This window comes from Cavia porcellus, unplaced genomic scaffold, assembly GCF_034190915.1.
Source record: "Cavia porcellus strain 051 isolate PalLab524CR breed Dunkin Hartley unplaced genomic scaffold, mCavPor4.1 scaffold_3, whole genome shotgun sequence".
NCBI classification, from domain to species: Eukaryota; Metazoa; Chordata; class Mammalia; order Rodentia; family Caviidae; genus Cavia; species Cavia porcellus.
This window is the reverse complement of record NW_026947486.1, coordinates 50,485,485-50,511,536: the sequence shown is the minus strand read 5'-3', so window position 1 is coordinate 50,511,536 and position 26,052 is coordinate 50,485,485. Positions and strand designations below refer to the sequence as shown.

Here is a 26,052-nt window from a genome sequence, read left to right as displayed (position 1 = left end):
AACAAAAAAGAAGTCAATGAAACTCAACTTTTGTAAGAAGAAGCAAATAAAAACTAACAAAGTGCTTTAAAAAGCCTCATTAAATTAATAAAATTATAGCAAAATCTGACCTTAAACATAATGGATAAAATATAAATTACTAATTGTTATGTCTTGTATGTGGGTGACCCCCCAAATCCTTATGCACTCATGGAAGAAGCTGAGTCTATTGTTTGTGATTGGTTCCTTCTCTAGCACTGAGAGTGAACCTACAAGTGCTACACCCACCCAGAGGCATGTAGCTAGCATACAATATAACTGAGGGAAAGAGATGTGATTTACCCTTTTTGTTACAGATGGCTGCCATAAGTGTTTGAAACTCAGCCATAGCACCCTGCCTTGGAGCCAGATGAGTATGGACTGGAACCTGCAAAGAACTGTAAGCTAAATAAACCTTTCCTTCTATTTTGGGCATCAGTCATTTTGTCCCAGTAATGAGAAAAAAGTAACCAAAGCAGAAGTTGGTACCAGACGAGTGAGGTTGTTGCTGTTACTATTCCTGACCGTGTGGTTCAACAGAACTTGGGAATAAGCCATTGTGTGCAGAGTATGGAAAGGTTTGGGGATGTTGTCTGAAAGCATAGAACTACAATGACTTAGACTGTTCTGCATGGGTAATTCTGGTCAGAGCTCAAAAGAATAGAAGACTGATAGAAATCCTGGCAGTAGAGACCAGGCTTAGGAGGTTTCTGCTAGAAACAAAGACTGCTTTGGTTGTTGGACTCCACATGATTTGTGTTATGACTTGGCAGAAAGTATGTGTGCATTTTGCTCATTTTCAGAGACTTTGCCTGAATAAGGGTAGTGGATCAACTAATCTGGAAGAATAAATTTCAAGGCAGTCTACTGTTGAGGCAGTGGCATCGCTGTTGTTGGGGGCTTTTAGCCACGTTTATGTTATGAATCAAAAGCAAAGCACTCAGTGGGATGACTGAAATGTTATGAGTTTTGCTAGGGAGAAAGCTCCAATAAAGCTGTGGTCTGCAAAGATAGAATTGGGCCCTCTATTGTTGAGAAGGACAGCAGAACACAAAAGATGACATTAGGGCATCACAAGCAGCAATGGATGTCTATTCATTGCAGTTTTAAATATGCAAAAGTGAAAGATTTTGCTCTGAGAACAAAGCTTCAGAGTACCATGTTCCAGAATGGTGGCGGTGGTCACATGAGTTTCAAAAATGGCGGTGGCCACACCAGATTCCAGAATTTAGATGGTGTATGTAGAGAATTTGTTCCTCAGAATCAGGTCCAGAGCACTCAGCCATATAGGACTTGACCCCTACAGCCAAGAGAGAAGAAATTCTGGCTACTGCTATAACTGGCAGCCAAGTTTGACAGCATCCCCTTGGTGCTGGTTTTTATCACATGTGGAATGCACAAGTTCTGAGGTTAAAAAGACTTCCACCCTGATTTCAAAAGCTAGGCAGTATGCCCCTGAGTGAGCAGTATGTGAAACTATGAGTGTGATCCTGAAGGTGCAATGGAGAACCCAAAATGTCAGAAAATTCAGTAGCATGATCATCTAAGGAAATGTAAAATCTGCAAGGTGGGAGAAAAGCAGGCCTAAGAGAGAAGCCACAGGAGCTAAAACTAACAGAAGTGCTGTGGGGGTGAAGACACTCAAGCCTTTTTGAGTTCAAAACCAGAAAGCTTTAGATGCTGAATAAGGAACTCCAGGACTTAATATTTGCCCTCCTGAATTTTATATTATTTTGATTCCAATTCTTTGTATCCCCCTTCTTGTATTTTACTAAATGATAAATGCTTACCTTGCACCATTGTATATTGGAAGTGTTTAATTTTGTTTTCATTTACACTAGCTAATAGCTAAGACTTTGCTTCAGATCTTAGAGGAGATGGGATTTGGACATCTCAACTTTAGTAACTCTTGGAGATGGGCTAAATGTCTTATGCATAAAAGATATGCATGAGTAAACAGTCAGGGCTTGAGTGAGTGGCGGGAGACTCAGGGAGAGAACCAGGCAGGCAGCATCTCCTGACATCTGTGCCATGTTGAAACTTAGGGCACTGGGCAATAAAGGAACCTGCTAACCTCCCTGGTAAGCACCCATGGCTTGAACAACTGGCAGGCAAGACCCAGGGAGAGTACCAGGCAGCCAGTTTTTCCCAAGATTCATGCCAGTTGGCCCTAAGTTGGAATTTAGGGCACTGAGCAACAAAACAACCCGCTTGCTTCCCTGGTAGGTAGTTGTGAGCCTACTAGCACATGGGCTGAGAATCAAACATCCCTCCACCCCATTAACAAATGGGAGCCAGAGGTCTTAGCATCTCTTGGAAAAATAACAGTATGTAATGTAGTAAATGTAGGGGATTTCTTTCTACCATCGCTCTGAAGGCAAATGCTGTTAACAGGGTTTTGCTTTGTTTTGATTAATTGCACTGCTCTATTCAATACTCTGTTTTGATAGGTTTTATGATATTCTGTATTTGGTTTGATTTTGCTACACCTGAATGAAAGGAAAACTATTGTGAAGATAGTGAGATATTCTATGTTACCTATTATTGTTATCATGGTAACCTGCTGTTAAGTTCTGTACCAATTTGACTGCATCATCTAGACGGGCTTTATTCTCTCTTGTTCTGTTGTATTTTACTACCTTCAAACAAACAAACAAACAAACAAAAAGGATATATGCATGACTCATTGGGGGTATAGTAGTGTAATGTTATAGTTAATGTCTGAGTTTCCCACCAAATTCTCGTGCTGACATGGAGAGAGTCTAGTGTTTGTCATTGGTTGATTGTGTAGCACTGGGATTGGTGATGTGTGTGCTGCACCCACAGAGGGGTGGGTAGCTGGTATACAATAAAAGCAAATGAAGGAAGTGTGCTTTTCCCTTTTTACCCTTTTTGCTCTTATCCTTTCTGGTCACTATGAATAGTTAAACCTCAGCCACACCTCCCTGCCTTGGAATGCATGGAGTATGGAATGAAACTGCCAAAAAACTGTAAGCTAAATGAAACTTCACTTTGGGCATCAGGTATTTTATCCCAGCAACATGAGAATAGTAAAAAAGACATTAATAAAACAAATGAATAGGAATTATCAATACAGATTCAAAAGATATCATAATGATTAACAACATGCTTTAGTAATTTTATAATAAACTTAAAGTTAGATTAAAGAATTCTTGAAAAATTTATTGTGCCAAAATGAAACAAGAAAACATTGAAGATAATAGTATTCTATGACTATTGATACTCTTGATTTAAAATTCAACAAGAAGAAAATACTTAATTTGAATATCTTCATGAGTGACTATGCCTAGATATTTGTCATTGTTACTTTCTTGTTTCTGCGGGAAAATACCTGACACACAAAAGTGAAAGGAGGCAAGATTTATTTTGATTCACACTTTGTAAAGTTTCCAGTCCAAAGTTGCTAGCTCCAATGTAGGGATATATGATAAAAGGGCATGAGAGGCAAGAAGCAGACAGATTTCACTTTTTTCCCCTTTAATTTCATCCAAGCTATCACTTCAATGGGTTGATGCCACCCAAGGCCAAGTTGGGTTTTCTCTCTTGAGTTAGTCTATCATTTACACTCAGAACTATGCTAAAAGTATTATTGGACTAATCTAGTACCACACACCCATGATCTGGTCATCTCCAAAAAGTCCTACCTATGAGCACATGAGGTTTTATCGGGAACATCTATCTATGTCATAACATTCCACCACTGCTTCCCAAAGACTCATGCACATCACTTTATGCAAAATATTTTCAGTCCATTACTATGTTGCCAAAGTACTAACTGTTTAAACATTGCTTAACAGTTCAGTACAAATTTTTCTCTAAGGTTAAGGAAAAAATCATAGCTATGAGCATCTATAAAAATGAAAAGAAAGTTAAAAATTTCCAAAATGTAGTGGCACGATTTAAATATTTCCATTTCAAAATACAGAACTAAGGGCATAGAAATGAGTGTGACAGAAGATAGTCAAAATCTGGCAGGGAAAACATTAAATTCCAGTTTTCATCCAGTATATTTGTCAAACTGTGGCAAGATGTGAAATCAAAAAAGCTTGTGTGTCCCTGTGCCTATGGGACTGTTGATAGCTGAAGGCCTCATGACTTTTCTCTTTGGCTGACTTTACTTTCTCTAGTAGTTTTACTGAGATGATCCATGTTCCTTGCTTTGCTAACCTTCAGGTATGTTTATGGAACATGGTGCTTCACACATAAGCTGCACACAGTGCCCATTCTGAGGCACACTTATTGGGACCTCTTGGGCCTTCTTCTGAAATCTGAGTGGATATCTTTGTGACCCCACAGCTCTTACATTCAGCATGCACCTAAAATCAGCACAATGTGGATGATGGCAAGGTATGCTAACAGCTGGAGCAATAGGCAGACTTCTTTCCCTTATGGTTGTAGGTTTTAAGTACCTCATCTTCTGAGTACCATGAAGTCAGTCCTGAGGAACACATTTCCTATATGTCACCATTTTACAGTATAGTTCCTTGGGGAGTTTTTTTCAATTCAAAATCTTCTACTTTTGCAATTTAACTGATTTCCAGCTGTTGCTTGTGATGGTCTTTAGACCATCTTCTCTATTGCCCTCCTTCACATTATTTGAATTTTAATGTTAATATTTTCAGCAAACAAATTCCCTTTTTCTCCATTTTTGTTGTCTGCAACTCTACTGGAGCTTCCATTGTGGCCAAATTCAAAACCTATTAAATCATTCTGCTGGGAAATTTGCTCTTGCTTCTCAAGGAACAGCTGGATAAAAGCCTCCAACAGTAAGTAACCATGCCACTAGCTCAACATTAGACTGCCTTGAACTTTTTTCCAACAGATTGAGTAGTTTGTTACCCTTAATCTCAGTCCTCTGCAATTTCTCTGACCTTGAGCAAAGTACAGACAAATTTTCTACCAAAGCATAACACACATGGCCAGAAGTTTAACTGCCAATGCAATCTTCCTTCCCAACTAAAACACACAAAACTTCATATTTGCTGGCTGCCTATTTCACAGCACATTGGTCTTGTCAGCTTCAACCAGAATCTCCTATTAAGCATAGCTTGCAGCATTCTAGAGATGTTTCTCCAGTTGGCATCTCTGAGTCTTTCCAAACTCCTCCCACAAGTCAATTCCAAAGTGTCAGAGCAACATGGCCAGGTGGTGTAACTGTAATGATCTCACTTCTTTGTTACCAAATTTTATCTGAATTACATTCTTTATAACTTTTTATACCATTTTTTGATTTTTATTAGTACACATTTGCAGTACATAATGATTACATTCACTGAAGAAAATTGGTACAGGTAGAGATCACATTGCAGTTCTACTTACCCCCTTCCCTTGACCCACTTTGTGTTTTTCCATCATCTGGCACATTTATTTATTTTATAAGACTGTATAAAGTTAATTTTCATATATAAAAATTGAAAAACAGACTAATAGGCCAGAGAGCATGTGTGATATCATTGTATAAATTCAAGGTACACTTTTAGATATAGTGTTCACATTGCATTACAATATATTTTCTGATTCTGTTTTTTCCTATTATATGTCTTTTATTTTTACTTTGTACATATAGAGTTTTTCTAATAAAAGAAACCATATAATATTTAAATTTGTGTTGATCTACTTAACATTATGGTCAAAAGTACATGCATTTTCCTACAAATGACTCAAGGCATGGTAGTGCTCTGATGTGTATAAATACTACATTTTTTAATCCACTCATCTGTTGATGGACACACAACCTGTTTCTAAGATTCAACTCTCATGGATTGTGTTGCTACAAACATCAGTATGCGCCTATCACTGTGGTAGAATGTCTTTAACAGTTGTGGAAAGATATCTATCAGAAGAATAGATGGATGAAAGGACTTTCTGTTTTTAGTTTTCTGATGAATGTTTGTGCTGATTTTCATAGTGGTTGTTTCATTTAACAGTACCACAAATAATGGAGAAGTGCTCATTTCTCCACACAGCCTTTCTAGCATTTATTGATTAATTTCTTGACAGTAGTCATTCCACTTGGAGAGAGCAGAAATCTCAGTGTTATTCTAATTTGCATTTCTTCAATGATTGGTGATATTGAACACTTTCATGTACTTATGAGCTATTTGTATTTCTTCAACTGAGGAGTATGTATTCAAATCAGTTGCTAATTTTTGATTGGATATTTAGAGGTTCTAACTTATTCAGTTCTTTATTATTCTTGATATTATTTCTGTGTCTGGGAGGAAGCTGGAAAATTATTTTCCACTCTGTTGGTTGTCTCTGCACTCTGTTAAAGGTTTTTTGCTGTGTGATTTTTAATTTGATTTGCTAATCCTTGCTGTTGTTTCTTGTATCACAGGAGTTTTGCTCAAAAAATGTTTCCTACATTTATGTCTTTAAGAATTTTAAGTATTTTGTCATCTAAGAGATTGTTTCTTCTCTAATGTTCAGATCTTTGATTCATTTTCATTCATTTTGTGAGATATGTTTCTAGGTTCAAACTTCTGCATATGGGTAGCCAGTTTTCTCAGCATCAGCTAATAGAGGCTATCTTTCTTCTGGCCAAAGAATTTGGCTCCTTTGTGAAAGACAACTTATCTGAGTATGTGTAGAGTTGTTTCTGAATCTTTTATTCTGTTTCATTGATCCACAAGTCTGTTGTTTTGCCAATAGCATGCTTTTTAAAAAAACATCGTATTTCTGTAGTATATATTGGAGTCTGGGATCATGATGATTCCTGATTTGCCCTTGTTGCCCAAAGTGTCTTTTAGTCTTCTATAACTTTTCTGATTCCATATGAATTTTAGGGTAGATTTTTCCAGTTATTTAAGGAATGTTACTTGTATTTTTATTGGAAATGCATTAAATCTACATAACAGTTTTAAAAGTATGAGAATTTTCACTATATTCATTCTGCCTATTCAAATAAAATCTCATTTTCAGATGTTCTTTTTAATCTTCTTTTGTAGAATTCAAAGTTTTAATTGAAGGTGTCTTTTGCTCCTTAGGTTGATTTCTAAGTATTTTATTTTTCTTGATGCTATTTTGAAGGATATGTTTTTCCTAATTTCCTTTTATTTTTGACTATTGTACAAGGATGCTATCAAATTTTGAGGGTTGATTTTTGTATTTTCCTACACTGCTGAATTTTGTTCTTAGTGTTATGGGTCTTCTGTGTAGGGATCATATGGGTCTTCCATGTAGAGGATCATACCATTAGCCAATAATGAAAATTTAAATGCTTCTTTCCTTATATTAGTGCTGGTATGTTTTACTGAAATTATTCCTTCTTTGTAGATATTGTATATTTTTCTTTAATCTTATCTGTGACCTATTGATTATTCCAGATGTTATTTAATTTTCATAGGTTTATATAACTTCTGTGGTATCTTTTACCATTAATTTCTTATTTCAGTACTCTTTGATCTAATAACATACATGGGATAATTTTGATTCTTTTTTAGTACATGTTTTTACAATTACTACAGGTATTTTACAGTCATCTTGGATATTTAGTAAATGTGCATAGTTGGGCATTTCTTTTTTAATCTCCTCAGTTCTTTTCTCCATCCTCCTCTACTTTCCCTATCTCTATTTTCATTTTTGTTGATATTATTGATCTTCGTTTGTGTTAATGGCATACAAGACTCACAGTCCTTGAAGTTATTAGGAACTTGCACATGGCATATCTTCATTTCACCTATTTCTCCATTCACTTCCCCTCAACTCTCACACTTGGTTCCTTGGATCCCTGCCCCACTTTCAAGAGATACATGCCCTTGTCTCATTCAGTCCTTTCTTCATTTTTATTTTATTTGGTACTTTGCCTTACTCTTATCCACTATTATCCTGTATTCAAAATTGTGTGTTCAATTTATTTCACTCAGCATTGCATTTTCCAGTTCCATTCATTTTCCCAAAAACATCTCATATGTGTCATTCTTATAGCTGAGCAGTACTCCATTGTACATAGACACCACATTATCTTTATCCAATCATCTATGATGGGTAGGAAAGATGTTTCCATGATTTTGCTATTATAAATTGTCCTGCTGTAAACATTTGTGTGCATGTATATCTGTGGCATGTCTTAAGCTTTAGCTTTTAAATAAGCATGCTTCACTGGCAAGTATGTGTTCCACTTTAGAGAAAGTACCATATGCTTCTGAGAAAACATGTAATCTGTTGTTGAATGAAATACTTTATAGATATGTATTGTCTACATTTTTGAAGGTTTGGTTCAACTCCAATATTCCTTTGTTGATTTTATCTCGCTGATCTCTCCATTTGTGACAATGGGGCATTGAGGTACTCCATTACAATATGTAGTGACTTTCTTTGTATCCTATGATCGGTTTTAGCTTGAAATTCACCTTGTTTGAAACTGAGATAGCAAATCTTGGTGTTTTCTCTCCTTTGCTTATTAATCTAAGACTATTTTTGAATTAAATTTATTTCTTATATACTACCATATTGTTAAGTTTATTTCTTGACCCACTCTGCCAATTTGTGTATTTTGGTTGGGAAATTGAGGTCTTTCACATTGAAAGTTATTACTGAGGTACTGACTTACTCCTATCATTGCACTATTTTCCTGTTGGCACTTTCCTCATTTTTATCTTTTGCTTGTCTGTCCATCTCACCAGGTGTATTCAATCTATTTCATTTTTTACATTCTTGACTTAATTGTCTATTCCTAGAATTTCCTTGAGAAAATATTGTAATGTTGAGTTGGTTCTTATGAATTTCTTGAGATGATCCTTGTCATAAAAGTAACATATTTCCATCAATTTTAAAGGAAGGTTTTGCAGAATACATACTTCCTGACTTTAAATTGTTAATTTTGGGGTCTTAAAATTCTTCATAAAGCCTCCCTGGCCTTCAGTGATTGTGTGGAGGCCTCTACTTTGATTATTATGTGTTTACCTTTGTATATAATTCTTTGCCTTTCTCTAAAATCTTTTAAAGTTTTCTTACTGAGGTGGACTTCTGCAATTTTGAATATAATGTGGAATGCAAAGATCTTATTTTTGTCATAGCTATTTTAGTGTTCTTTATGCCTCATTTACCTGTATCCTTTTTATTTCTTTATATTTGGAAAGTTTTCTGCCATTGTTTCTGTGAACAGGGTTTTTCTTACACAATTTGTGTTGTCTTGATTTTTTACTTATTCCAATTGGTCTCAGATTACTCTTCTTTGCATTATCTAGCAGTTATTGAATCGATTTTGCATTGTCTCCTGTTATATTTAAGGCATTTTAAATTAGGTTGTCTTTGAAGGCACCATTGTTTTTTAGTTCTGAAATGCAGTCATCACATTGGTCACTCCTGCAGCCCTTTCTTTCAACATGGTTTTTATTCTCCTGGATTTTTTCAATTAAACTTTTCATGGTCTCTAATTCTTTGGTAAACTAGTCATTTATATTTATGTCATTTTGTTTAACTCATCAAGCTTTCTATTTTATTGTTACCTGAGAGCTCCTGTATCTTTTTGGTTTTAAATTCCATTATCTATCCATCTATCCATCTATCTATCTATCTATCTATCTATCTATACCTATATCTTCATTTTTTTCCATTCAGTATCTCTTTGAACAACTTTCTGTCATCCTTTTATATGATTTTAAATTGTACCAATTTGTGGATTTTGTTATTCTGCTTCTTGGTGTTCCTGAATTCCCTTCAAGGGACTTGAGGCCTTTGGAAGGTGTTTTGTTGCTTTTCCTCATGTTTCTATTGTTTTTGGTTGTTTGTTTGTTTGTTTGATTGTTTGCTTTGTGGTGAGGTTTTGCATTGTTTTTAATCTGAAAACTTTTTTGTTGATATCTTTATTTGGCTTCAGTGATATGTTTTAGGTGTGGCTAATTATAATCACTTGCCGCATTCTCAAGATTCAACCACCTTGGTTATAATGGAAAAGGAGAATGTAATGTAGTTAGCCCAGCAACCAAGTTCTCTGGACAATAGAATTTAGCATTTTTAATGTCACAAAGACAATCTGAATGTAGGTTTACAGAGAAATAACAATTATAATGACTGTTTATATCAATGAAACATAGTATCACCCAAGACAAATTAGTTATTAAGATAACACAAGAGCCAGTTATGTACTACTATTAATCCTAGAGAAGTAAGCAGCAATTGTGATGTAAACAACCCAAGTATTGACTTTCAGGTAATATGTACTAAAGGCTACAGTTGTAGTTGTATTTTTGTTAAAGGTAAAAAGACTACAACAGTAATTTTACAGAATTAACTATCAAATATTTAATGAAAATTTCTGGTTCAGCTACTAATGATTTGGAGTTTCAAGATGATGGGATGCAAAAGGGAAGCTTTAATACCTTAAAATCTGTGACATGAAGAGTGAGACCTAGTAGAAAGAATACTTTGGTGTATAGAATAATGTCTATAGAATTAGGTGAGTGTACAAAAACTCCTGAGAAGAAGTAGAGTAATAAAGGAATAAAAAAAGTTAAAAAATTATATACAGAGTAAAAATAAGAGAGAAGTAGTTAAGACAAATATTTTAACAGGGAAAAGAGGGCAAAATGGAGAAATAAATGAAGAAAAAGTAATTATAAACAAGCCTAAAGGACCAAGAAAAATTATCCAAGCCCTAAAAACTGCTGAAGAACACAAGAGGGAAGAAAAGAAACAAGAACAAACCAGAACAAAACATGAAAAATAATTCCAACTGTACACAAAAATAAATACTATCAGAAACAGAAAACCAAAACAGCAGAAATTGTTTTGTGATGTCAAGTGTTTGGTTTTCTTCTGAGTTCTACCATTTTCTGGCCATGTTCAATTCAAGATGTGCCCCTGCTCTCATTTGAAAACAGACAGTTAAATCCCAGATCCAAGCTTATAGTACGATTAAGGTGGAGTGCTAGTGCTTAAACTTTTAAATACACCAAAAATCAGACTGACCTTGCTGTCTACTTAGAGAATTGGTGCCTGAATTATTTTAGTTTTTAACACTTTGTGTATCTCTTGTCAGTTTTACCACAGCTTCCTGATGATGAACATCTTTTATGGTTGTCCATAGTCCAATCACAGTAGGAATTAATATAACACTAAAAGCTCTGTGATGAAGCCAACCTGTGGTTGTTGTGAATACCAGATTCATTTGGCTATTCCTAGAATGCCATCTGACCAAGACTCTTCACAAAGAATATGGCAGATGCTTGAACTGGACTCACTCACCAGATGTAGCACACAGCATCCCCTATTATATTCCTCTGGTACAATTCTCCCTGAAGTCCTCTGGAATCACCTGCTTTCACTGTGTCTATGGAGATCCAACCTTGCGTTGTTACAAACTATGAGCCCGAAGCTAGGGAGAAAAGGCAAATTGTCACTTTCTTTTTATGCATTGTATCGTCTCTTTGATTTCTCTGAAGGCTTCAGTTTTCGCATTGGGTATTTCCTGGATCTAAGGGAACTCCTTCCCTTCTTTAGTTCCTCAAATTGGCATTTCTTAATGTCTGAATTCTAAATCTTGGAAAGAATGGTATTTTTTGCTCTGATATCTTCCTGGAAGTATCTCTGAATTATTTTTTTCACTAATGGAACAAAATATACAACAACAATTAAGTGGCAAGATGAAAATCAATTTGGTCATAGTTTATACAAATTTTAGTCTGTATTTACTTGCTCCAAGGCAGGGTGACATCACAGTGGGTGATCGCAGAAAGAAACAAAAGAGACATCCCTCTTCTTTCCCTTTTTAACTTGTCCAGTCTACAAGCCAGTTGGTTGGCCCCATACATTTTAAGAGTGGGGCTTCCCTCTTCAGTAAGTCTATCATCCACACATTTAACTATTCCCCACCAGTGGACTAATCCAGTACTACACACACATGATCTTTTCACCATATGAGCGCATGAATATTTGAGAGGACATCTAGATATAAGTCAATATTTAAGTGAGAAATGAACAAACAGGGGAAATATTTAATAATTTACTACATTAAGCCCATCATCAACCTTATACCAAAACTGATAACAAAATAATTAGAAAAGAAAATGATAAAAATGTAAATTAAAAATCCTAAACAAATATTAATAAACAAAATCCAGCAAATATGTTTAAATAATAACTCTGACCAAGTGAGGCTTATATTATGAAGAAAAGCCTTGGCTTCACAATAGAAAAATGTAAACCAATGTAATTAACATTATCAGTGGCTTAACATTATGAAACAATTATATGTTCATCTAAGGAAATGCCAAAGAATCATTTCATAAAGTTCAACCACTGCTGAATGTGTGCACACTCAAGCAAATTGGGGAAGGAGCAACATTTCTGATTCTTATAAAAATACCTGTAGGCAGACTTAGTTAAATTGTAGCATTTTATCATTAAGTTGTAACATATTGAAGCTTCTCTCCTAATATTGAAACAAAACAGTATTATAGCTTCCTTTAACGTAGGATTCTATTTAACCACCTACGCTGTGACCAGCAATGTCAATGACAGCTACTTATCCAAGACAAATGAAAACCTACCTGCCAAAAAAATACCATGTAAGACTTTTCATAGGAGCTTTATTCATAATTCTCAAATATAACTGCAATCCAAGCATAATCAACAGGAGGATGAGTAAACAAAATGTGATATATTCTTTAATGGACTATAGCTTAACAATGAAAAGAATGGTCTATGACATGGATGAATCTCACAATCACACTGAGTATAAAAATGAGATATAAAGAACAAACACTTCATGATTTCAGTTAAAAACATACAAAATAAATTTAGGGGGAGAGAAATGACAATGATTATGGAATTGGGATAAATTCTGTGTAACTGAGAAGGGATAAATGGGAACTTTCTGGAGGTAATAAAATACTCTATACATAATTCAAATTGTAAACAACTGTGTTTACATAATTGTCAAAATCCATCAAACTATAAATGTTAAAATATTTTTCATCAGTACATATTTCTAGGGCATAATGATCACATTCATCACAGAGGATTTGTAAATGTACATAACATATCTTAATTATATTTTAGTCCCCTTCCTCTCCATTTCTTCTAAACCATTTTTCCCTTACCATTTACAAAAGCTTTATTTTTATTTTAGCCTATGGTTATTTTTTTCTTTATCCTTTTTTCCTTCTTCCCTCCCACTCAACCCATCTCTTACTGGCCTTCCCATTAGAAGAAAAATTATTGCTACTGATGATGTCTGTCCTCAATTTTGCTTCTTGCTTACAGTTTGGTTATCTCACAAAAGAAAAGCAACATGACAGTTAAACTTGTGTGTCTGATTTATTTCATAAATCAGTATGAAATTAAAAGTATGGGCTCAAAGTTCATCCTTTTACCTATAAATATCTCAAGTTTACACTTTTTACAGAATAGTATTCCATTGTATGAAAAAAAATCACTTTTATCCATTCAACACTTGATGGGTATTTGAAATGTTTCCAATATTTAGTTATTACAAATTGTGCTGCCATAAGAATGGTTGTGCATATATGACTGTAATACACTATTTTTAGTTTTGAGAGGAAGATATTAAGAAGGGGAACAGCTGGGTCAAATAAAACCTATAGTTTTAATTTCTGAGGAAACTCCACTCTTATTTCAGTGTCGTTGTACCAGTCTTCACTCCCATCCACAGTGAAGTTTTGTCTTTGTCACAGCCCTGCTGAAATTTGTTATTAGTAGATATCTTCATGCTAGTCATTCTTTCTGGAGTAAAATTTTATATTGTTTTAATCCGCGTCTCTGGAATGACCAGTGTTATTGAATACTTTTCCATATATTTATTTGTCATTTTTATTTATTCATCTGTGAAGTGCCTATTCATTTAAGGTGGCCATTTTTGGATTAGTTCTTAAGTTTGGAGGGACTGGCTATTTTTGCTCTTTAATATATATTCTAGATATTAGCCAATTTTCAGAGGAACAACTGACAAAAGTTTTCTCATTATATTAGCCATCTCTTCACTTTAGGGGTGGTATGTTTTGCTAGGAAACTTTAATAACATGAAATCTGAGTTACAGATTCTTTGTAATACTTCCTGTACAGTCATACAATCAGAGTTATGCTCATGAAGCCTTTCATTATACTTATATCTTCAAGAGTTACACTTACCCTCTCTTCCAGCAGATTTAGTGTTTCCATTTTAATATTCAAATCTTTGATCCATTTTGATTCTAGTTTAGTGCATACTAAGAAAAATTGATTTACTTTTAATTATATGACACATGGCACAGTGGAAAGCCAGTTTTTTCAAAATCATTTATTAAAAAGCCAATGTTTCTTGCAGTGAAGGTGTTTAGCCCTTTGTTTCTACATCTTTTAATCTGTTCCATTCACCCTTGGGTCTGATGGAGATGTTTGTTTTGTGAGTTTTCATTTGCCAGTAGTGTCCTGTATTTAACTTGGTTTTATTCACATTCTCCTACCTTCTCTTCAATCCTCCTCCTCTCCCCATTTACAAAAGCCCTGTTTCCATGTTTTCCTGCTTTTCTTGTACTTTTACTTTTCCCTTCTTTCCTTTCCCCTCCCCTCTTCTCTGTTCTCCTCCCCAATTGAAAATTTTCTTCCTATTAAACAATACCTATATCTATTTTGGCCATTATATAAACTTTCAGTTTATCACATCAGATAAAAAATTTGGTATTTCAACATGTGTCTGATTTATTTCACTTAAAAATATAATTGCAAGAAGCATTCATTTTCCTTGAAATGTCTCAAGTGCATTAACCTTTATAGTTAAGTAGTACTCCAAAGTATAAAAAAAATCATTCTTTTTCCTTTTATCAGTTGATGGGCATTTGGATTGTTTCCAAGATATGCTATTACAAACTGTGCTGCTATAAGCATAGGTTTGCCAATATTGCTGTGATGCGACGCTTTTAAGAACTTTGAGAAAATACCCAGAAGGAAACAGTTTGGTCAAATGAAACCTACAGTCCTAGTTTTTGAGAAATCTCTCTGCTGATTTCCATAGTGGTTGCAACAGTCTAGCCTTCCTTCAATAGTCAAGAAGGGTTCCTTTCTGCTCACAGTTCCACCAGCATTTATTATTGTTGTTTTTTTTTTTATAATATCCTTCTTTCCTGGGTGAGATAGAATCTCAATATTGTTTTAACTAGCATCTCTCAAATTACCAGCATTTTGGAACATTTTTTCATGTATTCATTTGCTGTTTACACTTTATCACCTGAGAAGTGTGCATTCATCTCAAAGGCCCAGTTTTGAAATGGGACATTAACTTTGAGAGGGTCTGATTTTTTTTTAGTACTTTGTATGTTCTTGATAGTAATATTTTGTATGAGGAACAGCTAGCAAATATTTTTTTCCACCCTGTGGGTTGTCTTTTCCACTGTGTTGGTGGTTTCTCTTTCTGTGCAAAAGGCTTTTAATGAATTGAGATCCCAGTTGTTGATACTTCTGAATAGTTTCTGTGAGATTGAGTTTCTTTTCATTTATATAGTCTTTGCCTGCATCAATATCCTCAAGAGTTTTATCTCTTCTTTCTTTCAGAAGATTAAATGCTTTTATTTTGATATTTAGATATGTGATCCATTTTTGTGTTAGTTTAATTAGTGTGTGGTGAAAGATATGAATCCAGTTTTAAAATTTGTTAGGTGCAAAGTCGTTTTTTTCCAGCACCATTCATTAAAGAGTCTATCTTTCTTCTAGTGAATGTGTTATCAAATTTTGTCAAAGATAAGGTAGTTAAGTATGTCTGGAGTTGTTCATGCATTTTCTGTTCTGCTCCATTTATCCTTTTGACTTTTTTGCCATGCTATTTTTTTATTGCAGTACCTTCATAGTACAATTTGAAGTAAGGAATTATGATGCCATCTGTCTTGGTTTTTGCCCAGAATTGTTTCTGCTATTGTAGGTGTCTTCTTGTTCCAAGTGAATATTAGGAGAGTTTTCACTAATTCTGTGAGATATACTGTTGAAATTTTGATTGTAATTCAATGAAATCTGTAAAACATTTTGAAAGTATTGCCATTTTAACTGTATTTTTTCTTCCTAACCATGAGCAAGAAATGTCGTTTCATATTCTTGAATCCTAGATCTCCTTTTTTTCAGAGTATTGTATTTTTCATTGAAAAGGTTTTTTTTTTCTTCCTTTGTTAGGTTATTCCTAGCTATTTCATTTTTTTTTGGATGCCATCATGAAAGTTGTTATTTTCCTGTCTGTCTCAGTGAGTTTGTTATTTGTGTATAGCAAGGCTATTGATTGAGTCTTGACCTTGTATCAAGTTATGCTACTGAATTTGTTTATGAAGTCTAGGAGTCTTTTGCTGAAGTTTTTGGGATATTCTATGTAGACTATATGTCATCCATGAATAGTGATAATTTAAATTCTTACTTTGCTATCATTATTCCTTTTATTTTTTCTCTTGTCTAATTGTTTTGGTTAAAGATTTCAGAAATATATTGAATAAGAGTGGTAGCAATGGCTATCCTTGTGTTGTTCCTCATTTTAGAGCGAACAATTTCAATTTTTGTCCACTTAGTGTGGTGTTTTCTGACAGTTGATCATAGATGGCTTTTATCAGATTAATTCCATCTATTTCAATTTTTTGCTCGGATTTTTATCACAAATAGGCATTGGACTTTGTCAAAGATTTTTCTGCATCTATTGAGATGATCACATGATTTTTTCCTTAGCTCTGTTGATATGAGGTGTTATATTTGTTGATTTATGTATATTGAACCATTCCTGCATTTCTGGGGTGAATTCCACTTGGTCATGTTATATAATCTTCTTTATGATTTACTGCATTATGTTTTTCAGTATCTTACTGTGCATTTTTCCACCTATGCTCATTAGGAGCATATTTATTTATCTCTCTCTCTTCTTTTTTAGTTGGTCTTTATCAGTTTTTGGTAGCAGGATAATGCTTGGTTCTAAGAATTTCAGAGTATTGCTTCTCTTTCAACTTCATTAAAATGTTTAATATATAGAGGTATTATGTCTTTCCTAAGTTTCTTGTAGAATTCAGCATTGAATCCATCAGGGCCTGAACTTTTTTCATTGGTAGGTTTCTAATTGCATCATTAATTTAATTGATTTTATTGGTTTACTTAGAATTTTTATACCTTCTTGATTCAGCTTTGGTAATTCATATGTATCTAGGACTATTTCCAATTTTTCTGCATTTTCCATCTTATTGAAATACAAGTTATCTAAGTAGGTATAGATTATCTTATGGGCCTGTTGTGATTTCAACATTTTCACTCCTAGTTGCATGGATTTGAGTTTATGTTTTTGCTTTGGTTGATAAATTTAGGTAAGAAACCTTTATCTAAGTTAATTAAATTTAACCAATTTAATATAGCCTTTCAAAGAACCAATTTCAATTCATTGATTGTATTGTTTTCTTAGTCTGCATCAGTGGTAATGCAGTTTGTGCTTGCAAGCAGATATAGCTGGATCAGATTCTGTATATGTTCAGTCAAGGAAACTGGCATAGCATTAATTTATGCTCTGCCTTTTAAAATTTCCTCTCTTGTTTGAGCTTTGTGCTAGGACTGTTCTACTTTTTCTAGAAGTTTGAGGATAAACATTGCTTTGTTTTCCTGATGTGGGTATTCACTGCTATAAATTTTCCTCATATAACTGCTTTCATTGTTTCCCTTAAGTTCTGGTGTATTTTATTGTCATGATTATTTAATTGTAGAGACTGTCTAATTTCTTCATAACTTTCTTTTATGACTCATTCTCACAAATATTCTTTAATTTCCATGTGTTTATGAAGTTCTTGTGGTTCTTTTTGCCATTGATCACTGTATTTGTTCTCTTTCTGAAACATCCTTCAGAACATTTTGAGATTTTTTAAAACACATTTGTTTTCCACTTTTTTCATGTAATTATCTTATCTCTCCTTTGATTTTGATCAATGTGGGTTGGAGGTTGTTTTCTTTCAGGAATTGCAATACTTCACTTCAAGCTCTCATTGACTTACGCTTTTGCGCTGAGAAATCTGTGATTTTTTTTTTTTTTTTTTTGTACCAGGGATCGAACTCATGACCTACCACTTGCCATGCAGGTGCTTATACTTCTGTGATTCTTACATGCTTCTGTTGATATGTGGTCTATTTCTTTTCTCTGAAAGCTTTAAATATTCTGTTCTTCTACTGAAATCTAGAATGTTGATTATTATATGCCTGGATGTAGAGGGGTTTTTTTTTTTTTTTGGTCATGACTAATTAGAGATCTATAAACATCATTGATTTATATGTCAAATTCCTTTTTACTGCCTGGAAAATTGTGCCATTATTTCTCTGAACAGTTAATGGTTTTCGCACTATTTCTTCCTTTCTCATTGACTTTGATCAATCTTATATCATTTTTCTTTGCATCATCTTCCAGCTGTTGTATTGTTCTTTCATATTTCCATGCTAATTTTATGAAATCTTTCTACTTGTGATTGCTAACCACAAATCAATTTTGTACATCTTATATTGTATCTTCACATTGATTTATTCTGCTGTATATACTCTTAATGGATATTTGCTTTCATCTGTTTGATGGATCTTTTGTTCATAAGTTGGAAATTCATGGTTTCCATCATTTTTGTAATAGCCTGTATTTTTTCTTCTGTGTCTACCAAAGATTCACTAACTGCATGCCTCATTTTGGTCAGTATCTCTTTAGCTATATGAGAAAATATTTCTAATTCAATTTTTTGAGCCTCATTTATCTGTTTTATCACTTCTGCTGTTAGCATTTCAGAGAGTTTGATTTGTGGCTTTTGAGCTGTTCCATTTCCCTGTATCTTGAGTTTGCCTCAGGCAAGCTGGAAGTATGGGGTTACATCTTACTTCTGTGTCTTCTAATTTTCTTGTCTTTTTACTTTTATTTTTAGTTTAGTTTCTGTGTTGATGCTTGTAAATTTCACGTGGTATGTAATTTTACAGCTTTATAACTACATACCATAAGAAATCCTTAAGAAATGACTACTTTTCATGGAAATTATGATGTAGTTGGATTTGGATTTTTAGGCTGCTGCAAAACTCTGCATCACCATTTTATTGGGGGTAGGAATTTGCTGCATATTTCATCTACTTCCTGATTTTTTGGCTCTGTGTATTGTTTATGATCTTCAGGAAATCTTGGTCTTGGCATAAATGGAAGAAAAATTGATTAGAACAACTATGGCACCTGCCTGACATGCAATGAATAATGACAATAGCATCAAACACAGCCTGGAAAATGACAAACGTCTAACTATTAATTTTCCATTTAACATAAGAGCAAGATTTGTAGATATGTGACAAAATCTAATGCAAATCAGAAAAAATGTACTGTAAATAATGCCTCAATATAGTGATTTACCCTCAAAAGAGAAATTTTTAAAAAACAGAAGAGGAAAGAGAGAACTAGAAGAGAAACAAGCCTGAAGTAAAGGTGAAGCACAAAGGAGGATTATATAAGTTTTGGCAACAAGGTGAAGAAAATAGAAAAATAAGTAAAGAAAAAACAGAAACAAGAACAGAAAAAAACAAAGAAAACTAGAAACATTCTTCACACTCATATAGAAATATGAACTATTTTTAAAAAACAAAGAAAGGAACAAAAACTGTCCACTTTACAGTATGTTTCTGATGCCATTGATATACAAAAGGGGCAGGCACAGTCCAGATCCACATTGATTGATAGCAGCAAACCAACTGTAGAATTATGGTGGGGTGGTAGATAATCCCAATAATTCTGTGCTTTAAACACTACTGAAGTTCATGCCACTCTTGTTTTCTGACTGTGAGTCTGGGTCTTGAGTTGTTCATCCCACAACATTCCAGGGTCCTCTCGCCAATTTAAGTTCAACTCCATGACATTAGGTTTCTCTCATGGCTCTACCTCACCCTGACACTTACAGCTGCTATGTAGAGTCAACTTGAGGGTGCTCTGAGTCTAAGTTAAGTTGGCTGCTTTCCAAAGTCATGACCAGCCAATTGCCTTCTCAGAATCACTCGCCAACCACTGCAGCCTAATACATCCACTGTTCCATTCCACTGGTGAATTTATCCAAAAACACCTTCGGAGTCACCTGTAGTCACTGTGTCTATATTGAGTCAAGCAGACTGTCTCACACTAGGAGCTGAGATTAAAGGATAAAATGGTGTTTGTCTCCTCCCTCTTATTCGTTGAGGTTCCCCCTCTTTATTCTCCCTTTGGGCTCCAATTATCACTTCAGAACTTTGCAAGGTATCAGGACCCACTTAGCTATTTTTCGTCCCCCTGTTGCTATATTCCAGTATCTTGTCTCCACATCACAGAGAGTCTGATTTGCTGCTTATCACCACTTCATCATCTTTGGAATGAATCCTACTTCCGTGCAGCTCAACCTTGGGGTCCACCTCTCCAAGGCTGTCAGTAGACCCTGGGGGAAAGAGGGCTTGAGCCAGGAAAATTCCAGTTGTGTGCAGCATGTTGCCTGGGCATGATAGGTGCCTAGAAGTGTTTGAATGAAAGACAGTTTGTACTGTGGTTTGCAATGATATTGACAGACATTGAGGGTCTTTGAATGTGGAGTGATGGGCTAGACAATGACAAGACCCAGTTCTTGGGCTTCACTTACAGCTAGGAACTGATGGCAGAGGACAGAACTAAACCATCTAAGCTGGACCAAGTAAAGCATGACACTGATTATAACATGAGGATCATCTGCCTGGGGGACAGCACTGTGGGGAAATCCAAGCTCATGGAGAGATTTTTCATGGGCAGATTTCAGCCACAACAGTTGTTTACATATGTCCTAACTCTGTATAAGCACAGAGCTGCCATGGATAGCAAGATCATCCTCACAGACTTATGGAATATGGCAGGCCAGGAGCAGTTCCAGAGAATGCATGCCCGCTACTACCACAAGACCCATGGCTGCATCATGTTCTTTGATGTACAGAGGAAAGTACCCATAAAAACCAGAGCAACTGGTACACAGAGCTTCGAGAGTTCAGGCCAGAGGTCCCATGCACCATGGTAGCCAATAAAATTGATGACCTACAAGTGACCCAAAAGAGCTTCAATTTTTCTAGGAAATTTTCCATGACCCTGTACTTTGTCTCTGCTGCTGATGGCACCAATGTTTTGAAGCTGTTCTATGATGCAATTTGATTAGCTGTGTCTTACAAACAGAATTGTTAGGATTTCATGTATGAGGTTTTGGAGGAGCTCAAGAACTTCAATTTGGAGCAGAAATAGGAAGATGCACCAGACCAAGAGCAGAATTTCAGAATCTAGAGCCTGTCCACCTTCTGATCAGAGGACAGCCTGTTATGGCTGATGTGGGGATCTGCCATGGAAATACCCCTCAAGCTCTGAATGGAGAACCTCTTCAAACCACTCCTGATCAGCGTCTTACCACCCCACTTCCATGGTACTTGAGAAAGTCAGCATCAGGACACCTTGGACAGCCTTGATGTCCCACGTGAATTACCAATTAATTTCTTTCACACCTCCCTACGCATTCCAGTAGGAATGGAGAGAATCAAGGAATGCTGTGTGTCTCTATAGTAAGAGGTTTTTTAGATGGTTGGTCCCAAAACTGACCTGAGGGACTGTTCCTTGTACTTCTGCTAAGAAATGATTTCTTATTTCCTGTTACACCATTTCCCCATTGCAGAATGTGTGAGGCTCTGTTTTATTTTCCATGTAACTTTTCCCAGCCAAGTTTTTAAAAGATACCTTCAAGCAGACAGGTTGTAGATTTTTAAGCATCTAGTGTGTTTGAGGATATATTTAGGTCAGGCAAACATTACAGGAACAGGTTTACCATTTAAGTAATACCAAAACATAATATTTTTGATTATTATTTGTTGTATTTTAATTTCAGCATGTTATTCTTTGTGTCTATGTTCATTGATGAGATTGGCCTGCCCTTCTATTCCTGCTTGAGTCCTTTTTGGGTTTTGATATTAATCTAATGCTTGTTCCAAGGAATAACTTTGAAAAGACTACTCCCCTTTTGCTTTCATTATCATTTGAGGAATTTTGGCATTGTATTTTCTTTAAATTTCTGTTTGTTTGTATTTTTAATTCAGTAGTGAGTTCACAGTTACCTGGTACATTAAAAGTCACATAACTGTACGAGCCAGTTGTTCTTCTTGGCATCCCAAGACTGAGACTGACTAAGTGTCAGAGAAAATACTATGGGACTGTGCCAAAAACTCAGGGCCTGGGCCAAGCAGGCAAAAACCTCTCATTCCCCAGCAATTTAAGGAGTAGCATCTTTTTTTAACTTTAAAAAGATTTAGATAAAAGAGGATATAATAAAACAGACCAGAACAGAACAATTTAAGCAACATAGTGTTTCACCACAAGACAACTCATCATAACAGCAGCTGCCATAGTGTTTCTTTCCTTGAAATTTTGAGATTACTTTCATTCACTATAGCATGAAAAATAACAAAATAGTATAAAACCATTCAAGAGAATGAAAGTATTACAAGGTATTCAAAACCAACTAACAGAAAATGAACAATTGTTACCATTTTATCTCCTTGTCTCTAAAAAATTTTGTTTATACTATCACATATAATAAAATCTAGTAAGATACAACATGACAAAACCAATGGAGACAGAAGAAAAAAACCTTGGAAGGACTTCAAAACAAGATGATATTAAATCAGCACTAGCTATTATAATGTCCTGTTTTCTTCAAATAGCTGTTCATACCATCACAGATAATAAAATCAAACAACCCAGAATAAAACCATTCCAACTAAGGAATGAAAACATTATAAGGCTTCAAAGCAATATAATGCATATCCATGATTACCAGACACTTTTATTTATTCTTACCATTTCTTGCACTAGGGAGACTATACGGTATTTACACATGTGAGTTTGATTTATTTCACTTGTGAGTATGGTCTTAAGCTGTGCCCATTTATTTATAAATATCCAATTTGATCATTCTTTGTAGCCTTGTAGTACACCACTGTATAAAAATACCACAACTTTTTTTAACCATTCCTCTGTTAGTGGACACTTAGGTTGTTTCCAAGATCTGGCTATTGCAAATTGTGCTGCTATAAATGTGAGTGCGCATATATCACTGTGGTATGATGTTTTCAGTTCTTCTGGGAATATGCCTAGAAGTGGTATAGCTGGAACAAATGGGACTTCCAATTCTAGCTTTTTGAGAAAGCTCCAGACAGACCTCTACAGTGGTTGCACCAGTCTACACTCCCACCAACAGTGAAGGAGAGGTCCTTTTCCCCCACAACCGCTCTAACATTTGTTGTTGGTAGTTTTCTAGATCTTGGCCATTCTTTCAGAAGTGAGATGGAATATCAGTGTGGTTTTAATTTGTATTTCTCTAATGACTGATGATGATGAACAATTTTTCATGTATTTATTTGCCATTTGTATTTCTTCATCTGAGAACTGTGTATTTATCTCAGATGCCCATTTTTGGATTTTGTCTTTGAATTCCGGGCGTCTGATTTTTTTTAATTCTTTATATATTTTAGACAGAAGTCCTTTGTCTGAGGGACAGTTCCCTAAGATTTTTTCCCAGTTTGTGAGTTTTCTTTTCACTGTGCTGGAGATTTCTTTTGACATGCAGAAACTTTTTAATAAGATGTGGCCTCAGTTATTGATTCTGGGAAGTATTCCCCGTGTCGTTTAATTTCTGTTCATGAATTCTCTACCTACCCCTATGTCTTCAAGATTTTTAACCAATTTGTCTTCCAGTAGATTTAGTGTTTCTGTTTTAATATTTATATCTTTGATCTTAGATTTTAATTTAGTACATGGTGATAGGGAGGGGTCTAGTTTTCGTTTTCAGCATATAGAGAACCAGTTTTTCCAACACCAATTATTAAAGACTGTCATTCTTCCTTTAAACATGTTTGGCCCCTTTATCAAAGATAAGGTGGTTGAGTGTGTTTGCAGTTGGGGTTGTATCTTCTAATCTATTCCATAGATTCTCGGCTCTGTTTTGATTCCAGTACCATGTTGATTTTATTACACTTGCTTTGTAGTATAACTTCAAGTCAGGATTTGTGATGCCTCCTGACTTGCCTTTGCTGCTTAGAATTGTATTTGCTATTCCAAATGTCTTCTGGTTCCATGTGAATTTTAGGAGTGATTTCTCTAGATTAATGAGATATGTTTATGGTGTTTTTACTAGGATTGCATTGAATCTGTATAACAGTTTTGGGAGAACAGCCATTTCCACAATATTTATTCTTCCTATCCATGAGCAAAGGATGACTTTCTTTTTTCTGAGATCCTCTTTGATTTCTTTTTTCAGTGTATTAGAATTTTGCCTGTATAGGTCTTTCACTTCTTTCATAAGAGTAAGTCCTAATTATTTCATTTTTTTTGGTTGCTAATGTGAAGGGTGTGGTTTCTCTTATTTGTCTCTCATGGTTTTGTTGTTAGTGTATAGGAATGCTATTGATTTTTGAGTATTGATTTTGTATTCAGCTCCATTACTGAATTTATTCATTATATCTAGGAGGTTTTCAATGGAGGTTTGGGGGTCTTCCGTGTTGAATATCATGTCATCTGTAAATTACAAGTATTTGACTTCCTCTTTTCTTATTGTTACCCTTTTATTTCAACCTCTTGTCTAATTGCTCTGTCCAGTATTTCCATTACTATATGGAATAGGAGAGGTGGTGATAAGGGAGATCCTTGTCTTGTGTCTGATTTTAAGGTAAAGGTCTTCAGTTTTTGGCCATTTCGCATGATACTGGCTGTTGTTTTGTCATAGATGGCTTTTGTCATATTGAGGTAAAGACCATCTATTCCAATTTTCTGTAAGTTTCTTATCATGAATGAATGTTGGACCTTATCAAAAGCTTTTCTGCATCTATAGAAATGATTATGTGATTACTTTTTCCTTTATTGATATAGTGAATTACAAATATTGATTTACATATGTTGAGCCCTCCCTGCATGCCTGGGATGAATCCCACTTGGTTATGGTGTGTAATCTTCTTGATGATTTCTTGCATCCTATTTGCAAATATTTTATTGAGGATTTTTGCATCTATGTTCATTAGGGAGATTGGCCTGTAGTTCTCTTTTTTAGTTGGGTCTTTCTCAGGTTTTGGTGCTAAAGTAATATTTGCTTCCAGGAATGACTTAGGAAAGATTGCTTGCCTTTCAACTTCATTGAAGGGTTTGAGGAGTTGGCATTAAGTCTTCTTTATATTTCTTGTAGAATTCCGCAGTAAATCCATTGGGGTCTGGGCTCTTTGTAGGCAAGGACTTAATTAAATTTTCAATTTAATTAATAGAAATTGGGTTACTCAGCAGTTTTACATCTTCTTGACCTAGCTTTTGTACTTCATATGCTTCTAGGAATCTGTTCATTTATTCTGTGTTATCAAACATTTGTGAGTAGAGGTTTTCAAAATAGGTGATGATCTGTATTTCTATAGCATCTGTAGTGATTTCACCTTTTTTATTCCTTATTGCATGAATTTGAGCTTTTTCTTCCCTTTTTAATATAAAGTTGGCTAGGGCTTATCGATTTTATTTATTCTTTCAAAGAACCAATTTTTTGATTCATGGATTCTTTGGATCGATTTCTTAGTCTAAATTGCATTAATTTCTGCTCTGATTTTTATAATTTCCTCCCTTCTTTTGGCTTTGGGCTTGACTTGTTCTTCTTTTTCTATGGATTTGAGGTGTAGTATCAGGTTATTTATTTGTTTCATTCTATTTTCCTGATGTAGGAACTCAGTGCAGAAAATTTTCCTCTGAGGACCACTTTCATTGTGTCCCACAGATTCCGGTAAGTTGTATTTGTATTTTTGTTTGCTTTTAGGTATTATTTAATTTCCTGTTTAATTTCCCCTGTGACCCACTGATTGTGGGTTATTCAATTTCCATGTGTTCATGGGATTTTTGCAGCTTCTTTCATACTTAATTTTTAGTTTCATGGTGCTATGATCCGATAACATGCATGGAATAATTTCAATTCTTTTGAATGTATTTAAATATCTTCTGTGAGCTAGTATATGGTCTATTTTATAGAATGGTCCATATGGAACTGAGAACAATGTGTATTCTGATACTGTTGG

At 34.9% G+C, this 26,052-nt stretch overlaps 1 pseudogene; it reads left to right on the top strand.

Moving 5' to 3' along the window:
* Window positions 1-20,600: 20,600 nt before the first annotated feature.
* LOC100729175 (rab-like protein 2A) lies at window positions 20,601-21,250 on the top strand (annotated as a pseudogene).
* The last annotated feature ends 4,802 nt before the right edge of the window (window positions 21,251-26,052 follow it).